Genomic DNA, 8,128 nt, shown 5'->3' with positions numbered 1-8,128 from the left:
AATTTGCAGATGACACCAAACTGGCAGGAGGAGCCAACACCCCAGAAGACAAACTCAGGATCCAAAAAGATCCTGACAAACTCAAACAATGGGCCCTATCCAACAAAATGAGTTTCAATGTGGAGAAAAGCAAAGTCTTACACTTAGGCGGGAAATATCAAAGGTACAAGTACAGATTGGGTGAGACCTAGCTTAAAAACAGTAACTGTGAGAGGGACCTTGGAGTCCTAGTGATCACTTGACTATGAGCCAGCCGTGTGCAGCAGCAGCCAAAAAGGCTAATACAATCCTGGGTTGCATAAACCGAGGCATAGAATCAAGATCACACGAAGTGTTATTACCGCTTTATAAAACCCTAGTAAGGCCACAGCCAATTTTGGTCACTATATCACAAAAAAGATGTTGAGAGTTCAGAAAGAAATCAGAGAAGAGCAACTAAGATGATCAAAGGCCTGGAGGCTAAAACATGTGAAGAATGGCTGTGGGTTTGGCTGGTCTAAAGAAAGAAAAGAAGAAATAGGGGAGACATGATAGCCGTGTTCCAGTATCTGACGGGCTGCCACAAGGCAGAGGGGGGGGGTCACGTTATTCTCCAAAGCACCAGAGGGAAGGACGAGAAACGATGGATGGAAACGGGTCAAGGAGAGAAGCAACCTGGAATTAAGGAGAAACTACCTGACAGTGAGGACAATCAACCAGTGGAACAGCTTGCCACCAGAAATTGTGGGTGCTCCCACAAGAAGAGACTAGACAACCACCTGTCTGAGATGTATAGTTTCTCCTGCTTGAGCAGGGGGGCTGCACTAGAAGACCTCCAAGGTCCCTTCCAGTTCTATTCTATTCAAATACAAATAAAATGCAGGTATATTTATGGCCTCTCAAAGTTACAACAAAAAAAGCACAATCATTTTTCACAGAACCATTGCAAAATACCCTTAACAGATTTCGCTTTTAAACACCTTCCAGGTTACCACCATCTTGTGGCAAGGAGTTCTACCATTAACAGGTGGCCACCAGAGTTCCTAAAACTCTCCTTTTCATTAGTCTTTTTAAAAAAAAAAAAACAACCCAGTCCGTTTACGAAATAAACTGCCACTCAGGTGGAAAGCTTTTCCATTTGGCTCTCCTATTTTGTTCCAGTTATGTTTCTTTGGCAGCAAAAAGCATGGATTATTAGCCAGTTGTAAAGGGCAGATAATTAATAATAATAATAATAATTTAATTTAATTTAATTTAATTTATTGAGATTTATATACCGCCCTTCTCCCAAAGGGACTAATAATAATAATAATAATAATAATAATAATAATAATAATAATAATAGTAAATAATAATAAAAATAGTAATAAAAATAGTAATAAAAATAGTAATAATAATAAAAATAGTAATAAAAATAGTAATAAATAATAATAATAATAATAATAATAATAATAATAATAATAATAATAATAATAATAATAATAATAATAATAATAATAATAATATAATTCCTTCTTCCTGCAAACTCCATCCCCTTCTGGCACTGATGATGTTACCTAGTTGGGTAATGAAATGTCTGCAAGGAAACTGCCAAGGTCACAGGGCATCAAAGACTCCACCAATGCATCCAGCTAATGTTACTTGGGTTAACAAAAGCAATTGCCATTCATACAACACACACATTCTGCTCCGTTTTAAACTTGGGAGATGCCCAGAAAGAGACGAAGGATGGAAGAAGAAAGTGCAACAGCCATCAGCTGGGAGCGCAGCAGCATTGTGTGTGTGAGCAGCGGATCTGGCGCATGCTGTGATTATTTTTTTTAAAAAAAAAATTATGACAAGTTTTTAAATACATAAACAAACTCAAACCAACCAAGGCAAACAAGCAAAAACAGGGAAGGGAAGAGAAGCAAGGGAAGGGAAAGAGGAAGGAAGGAAGGAAGGAAGGAAGGAAGGAAGGAAGGAAGGAAGGAAGGAAGGAAGGAAGGGAGGGAGGGAGGGAGGGAGGGAGGGAGGGGAAAAAGTGAAGAGGAAAGGATGGGAAGGGAAGGGAGGAAGGAAGGAAGGAGGAAGAATGGTGGATAGAAAAGGTAGGGAGAGAGAGAAAGAGAGGAAGAAGAAAGGAAGGTGAGGAAAGATGCAGGGAAATGGGTGGATGGAAGGAAGGACAAGAAAAAAGAAGGAAGAAGGGAAGGAAATAGGAAGAAAGAAGGGAAGGAAGGAAATACAAGAAGAGGGAGGGAGGGAAGGAAGGAAGGAAGGAAGCAAGCAAGGAAGGAAGGAAGGAAGGAAGGAAGGAAGGAGCAAAAGGGCCAAAAGACAGAATAAAAAGAAATAGATTGTGTTCAATTTGCTTCGAAGCAAATATAAATGCAATTACCAAATTCTTGCTGGCCCTGTAATTACAAGGTGAGCCTGTGATTCTCAGTAGGGCTTCCCTCCCTTCTCTTTCACTAGCTTAAGGCAAAGGATCCCTCCGGTCGGAGAGGTGTGACGGGGACTCCAAGTCCCATCCTCCCCGTCCAGCTGTGGATACTGGGCATTGTAGTGCCACCCACCCCCACCCACCCACCCACCCCCCGACGGCGAGAAAAGCTGCCTCATTGCCCGATCTGTGACATCAGACGCTACATCACAAGGACTGCTTGGAATGATGGGAAAATCTTTAGCCTTGGCCGCCACCCTTGGGATGGTGGCTGGCCTGGGTGGGGGGGTGGAAACCACGATGCCCTGAATTTCAGCTCTCGCAAGCCAAGATCATGGCAGAATGTGAGTGGAAAAGCAGAGCGGTCAGCTGGGGGAGGCAGGAGGAGGCGGGATACGGACCTTGCTTGCGAATTCTGCCGGCCTCACTGCTTATGTAAAGTAGCTCCTATCCCGCCTCTGAAGTCTCCTAAGAGGCTGGAGAAGTAATGAAATGCTCTAGTCCCGTGCAACCTTCCCCCCCTTCAGCTTTTGCTTCGGTCTGTGTAGACTACACAGACCATCCCTGCTGCGTGCCTTTTGGGCCGGGAATATCGTTTGTGGTCTTGACCAATGGAGGAAAAATATCTGGAGGTCAGGGTTGAACTGTGGGGTGCTGGGCGCTCTCTGAACCTGGTGGTTTTTCTTGCAGACGTTTCATGACCCAACTAGATAACGTCATCAGTGCTAGGAGGAAGTCAATGGGGTTTGTGGAGAGGAGGAGGAGGAGGAGGAGGAGGAGGAGGAGGAGGAGGAGGAGGAGGAGGAGGAGAACAATGACTGTAGGGTGCTTGGTGCTCTCTGAACTTGGTGGTTTTTCTTGCAGACGTTTCATGACCCAACTAGGTAACGTCATCAGTGCTAGAAGGAAGTCAATGGGGTTTGTAGAGAGGAGGAGGAGGAGGAGGAGGAGGAGGAGGAGGAGGAGAACAATGACTGTGGGGTCCTGGGTGCTCTCTGAGCTTGGTGGCTTTCTTGCAGACGTTTCATGACCCAACTAGATAACGTCATCAGTGCTAGAAGGAGGGTCAATGGGGTTTGTGGAGAAGAGGAGGAGGAGGAGGTGGAGGAGGAGGAGGAGGAGGAGGAGGAGGAGGAGGAGGAGGAGGAGGAGGAGGAGGAGGAGGAGGAGAACAATGACTGTGGGGTGCTTGGTGCTCTCTGAACTTGGTGGTTTTTCTTGCAGACGTTTCATGACCCAACTAGGTAACGTCATCAGTGCTAGAAGGGAATGTGGGGTTGGAGGAGGAGGAGGAAGAGGAGGAGGAGGATAGAGGAAGGGCATGGACTGAAACCCCACAACCACACCCTGAAACCCACCCACCCACCCACCCATGCCCCCCTCCCCAGCAAACTGGCTTGTGGCAAGCTCTCATCACTTAAAATCCCGCATTATGATTTCAAAAGAAATCATAGGTTGAAGGTCTGGGAGCCAAAATTATGAAATGGAAGAAATTCTGGAAAACAGAGATCAATTTGGTCCTGGAAAGTCTGGAATGGAAGGGTTGAACCAGTTGAAGGAGAGCCGCGATACATAAATGTTTGAGATCCGACAAATTGAATTATTATTTTTATTTAGTTTGGAGCTCGGAAGCATATAAGATGGTTGCTGGTTCCTCCAGTCCTACGTCACAAACTATGTACTTGCGGGAGGAGAAAACGGTACGGTCCCTCTTTTTTCCCCGTGGGTTCAACAATCGGAAGAAAAGGGCACTTACTTATTTATTTGTTGCTTATTATTAAGTTGGGGTAGGCCACCTTGGCTCTTTTGTGACTCGCGGACTTCAACTCCCAGAATTCCTGAGCCAGCAACGCTGAGGGGAAAGGGAGAGGTTTCCAAGCTGAGCCATGCTCAAGAATTCTGGGAATTGAAGTCCATAAGTCAACAAAAGTGCGTATGTCAACAAAAGTGCATATAGTCAAGGCTATGGTCTTCCCAGTTGCAATGTATGGCAGTGAAAGCTGGACCATTAGAAAGGCTGAGCGCCAAAGAATGGAGGCCTTTGAACTCTGGTGCTGGAGAAGACTCCTGCGAGTCCCTTGGACTGCAAGGCGATCAAACCGGTCAGTCCTAGAGGAGATCAATCCTGACTGCTCTTGAGAAGGCCAGATCCTAAAGCTAAAACTCAAATACTTTGGCCACCTAATGAGAAGGAAGGACTCACTGGAGAAGAGCCTAATGCTGGGAAAGATGGAGGGCAATAGAAGAAGGGGACGACAGAGAATGAGGTGGCTGGATGGAGTCCCTGAAGCAGGAGGCGTGAGCTTAAATGGACTCCAGCAGATGGTAGAGGACAGGAAGGCCTGGAGGAACATTGTCCATAGGGTCGCGATGGGTTGGACACGACTTCGCAACTAACAACAACAACAACAAGTCATAAAAGAGCCAAGGTTGCCTACCCCTGGCCTAGGCCTAGCTGCTTTATGACTCGTGGACTTCAACTCCCAGAATTCCTGAGCCAGCCACGCTGAGGGGAAAGGGAGAGGTTTCCAAGCTGAGCCATGCTCAAGAATTCTGGGAGTTGAAGTCCGTGAGTCATAAAAGAGCCAAGGTTGCCTACCCCTGGCCTAGCCAAAGCATTAGAGAAAGATTACTCAGTGCAAGAATGAATGTGTTGCCCGGAATAATAATACAGGTGGTCCTCGATTTACGAACACAATTGAGCCCAACATGTTCGTTGCTAAGCGAGACAGTTGTTAAGCGATTGCTGTGACAGTACGCTGACTCTGTAAACCACTTAAGGAGGGCTGTAAAGCACTGTGAAGCGGTATATAAGTCTAAGTGCTATTGCTGTTCCTATACTTTTCTCAACAAATGGAGCCAAGGATCATTTCTAATTAGAGATTTAAGCTGTTTAATCTAGTGGGATTTAGTAGGACAGGCAGCTATTCTTAAGGAGAGGAATCTGCTCCTTGCCATCTACAATTCGGGTCTGGGACAACTTACCATGGCCAACTCGCCCCAGGGGGACAAGAAGACTATTGAAGAAATGGTGGAATAGAACCATTAAGGAAAGGATGCAAAAGGAGGGGTGAAATGAAATTTGTGAACGAGGAAAAAAAATTAAAATATCCTTTTTAATTACTTCCAATCATGAAATGGAATCCTGGCAACTGTTGTCGCAACCGCTCAGGTCGCCATAAACAGAGCCACGAGCCTGTGCGAGAGTCTCAACGCCGAGTTGGAAGGAGTCTTGGACGACCGAAAGTACGACGTTGACCTCGTGATGGAGACCATTTCCTCCACCTTGGCAGATCCTCCGTCTCGTCCGAAGAGCCCCAGTGAGTATCGGCCGAGTTGAGGGGGGGGGAGAGGGGGTGGCCTGAGGCAGGATGAGGTGGGGTGAGGGCCAAGGTGGTAAGTGAGCAGTTGTAGAAGTTGTAGAAGTTGGGTTGGATTTCAGAACTGGATCTTTCTCTGGGCTGGGCAAGGTTCATTTGAGGTTCACCTTCACAGCCCGAAAAACCAAGGACCTCTGCAAGGATGACCACCTGGACTTCAGAGCTCCGGAAGGACGGAAAGACTCGGTGGCCGAAGAGTCACCCCCAGTGCCTCAGCCAGTCGTGGAAGAGAGTATTGCTCCTCACAAGGTCTCCATTTTTATTTATTTTATTTAATTAATAACATGATAGCAGTCTTCGAATATCTCAGGGGCTGCCACGAAGAAGATGGGGTCAAGCTGTTCTCCAAAGCACCTGAAGGCAGGACAAGAAGCAACGGATGGAAACTAACCAAGGAGAGAAGCAACCTAGAACTAAGGAGAAACTTCCTGACAGTTAGAACAACCAACCAGTGGAACAACCTGCCTCCAGAAGCTGTGAATGCTCCAACGCTGGAATTTTTTAAGAAGAGACCGGACAGCCATTTGTCCGAAATGTTATAGGGTTTCCTACCTGAGCAGGGGGTTGGACTAGAAGACCTCCAAGGTCCCTTCTAACATTGTTGTTGTTGTTGTTGTTTGGGTCCCACCTTTATTTTTATTTTTAATAAAGCCGGGGAACATACAAGTAGTCCTTGACTTACAATCATAAATGAGCCCAAATGACTGCTATCATGTCACTCCTTATACTTCTCTTTGTTAGACTGCTGAACAGAATAACAGAGTTGGAAGGGACCTTGGAGGTCATCTAGTCCAACCCCTTGCTCAGGCAGGAAACCCTATACTATTTTGGGCAAATGGCCGTCCAGTCTCTTCTTAAAAACTTCCAGTGTTGGAGCATTCACAGCTTCTGGAGGCAGGTTGTTCCGCTGGTTAATTGTCCTCACTGTCAGGAAGTTTCTCCTCAGTTCCAGGTTGCTTCTCTCCTTGATGAGTTTCCATCCGCTGCTTCTTGTCCTGCTTTCAGGTGCTTTGGAGCAGGGGTCCCCAACCCACTTCCGTGGACCAGTACCGGGCCGTGGCACGTCAACAACCGGGCCGCACAAACAAGCAAAGCCCCATCCACAAGATGCAGGCAGCACACAAAACCACGTACCCTCCGGTTCGTGGTAAAACCTCTCCCCGCGGAATGAATGGAGTCTCTGGTGCCCAAAAGGTTGGGGAACTCTGCTTTGGAGAATAGCTTGACTGCCTCTTCTTTTGGGCCACCCCTAAGATATTGGAAGACCGCTATCACGTTCCCCCCACCCCAGTCCTTCTCTTCATTAAACTAGCCGTACCCAATTCCTGCAACTGTTCTTCCTACGTTGTGAAGAAGAATAAGAAATGTACCCTTCATAAAATGTGGCGCCGTGTGTTTGATTTCTGTTAATTTCGTCTAGCCCAAAATAATAATAATAATAATAATAATAATAATAATAATAATAATAATAATAATAATAATAATAAGAAGAAGAAGAAGAAGAAGAAGAAGAAGAAGAAGAAGAAGCAGGAGGAGGAGGAGGAGGAGGAGGAGGAGGAGGAGGAGGAGGAGGAGGAAGGGACCTTGGAGGTCATCTAGTCCAACCCCCTGCTCAGGCAGGAAACCCTATACCATTTCAGGCAAATGGCTGTCCCAATCTCTTCTTAAAAACCTCCAGTGTTTGGAGCATTCACAGCTTCTGGAGGCAGGTTGTTCCACTGGTTTAATTGTTCTGGCTGTCAGGAAGTTTTTTGTCCCTTCTCAACTGTTCTCGTTTTTCTGCAATCCCCCTTGTAGGAGGAAAGAAAGATCCAGAAAGAAGACCAAGCCGTTCAACACGAAGAGAAGACAAGCGAGATGCCATCTAAGAAGACATTGGACACCTTAGTCACACCGACTGGACCCATCATTATCTTGCTCGAATCGAGCTCAGCGGATAAACTTAAGGAAGAACGGAAAGCTTCTGAGGAACCCAAAGCTGCTGAGAAGGAACTCTCACCGTCCCGTCCTGTGTCAAAGAGTGAAGCTTTGGCCATCTTGCCACCTCCTTCCGAAGCTCCACGTAAGCGTTGACTGTAATTGAATCACAGAGTTGGGAAGGGACCTTGGAGGTCTTCTAGCCCAACCCCCAGCTCAGGCAGGAAACCCTATACCATTTCAGACAAATGCTATACCATTTCAGACAAATGGTTGTCCCAATCTCTTCTTAAAAGCCTCCAGTGATGGAGAGCCCACAACTTCTGGAGGCAAGGAGTTCCACTGATCAATTGTCCTCACTGTTAGGAAGTTTCTCCTTTGTTCCGGGTTGCTTCTCTCGTTGATGAGTTTCCATCCGTTGTTCCTC

This window comes from Vipera ursinii (assembly GCF_947247035.1).
Source record: "Vipera ursinii genome assembly, chromosome: 1".
In the NCBI taxonomy this organism is placed as follows: Eukaryota; Metazoa; Chordata; class Lepidosauria; order Squamata; family Viperidae; genus Vipera; species Vipera ursinii.
This window is presented reverse-complemented; position numbering follows the sequence as displayed.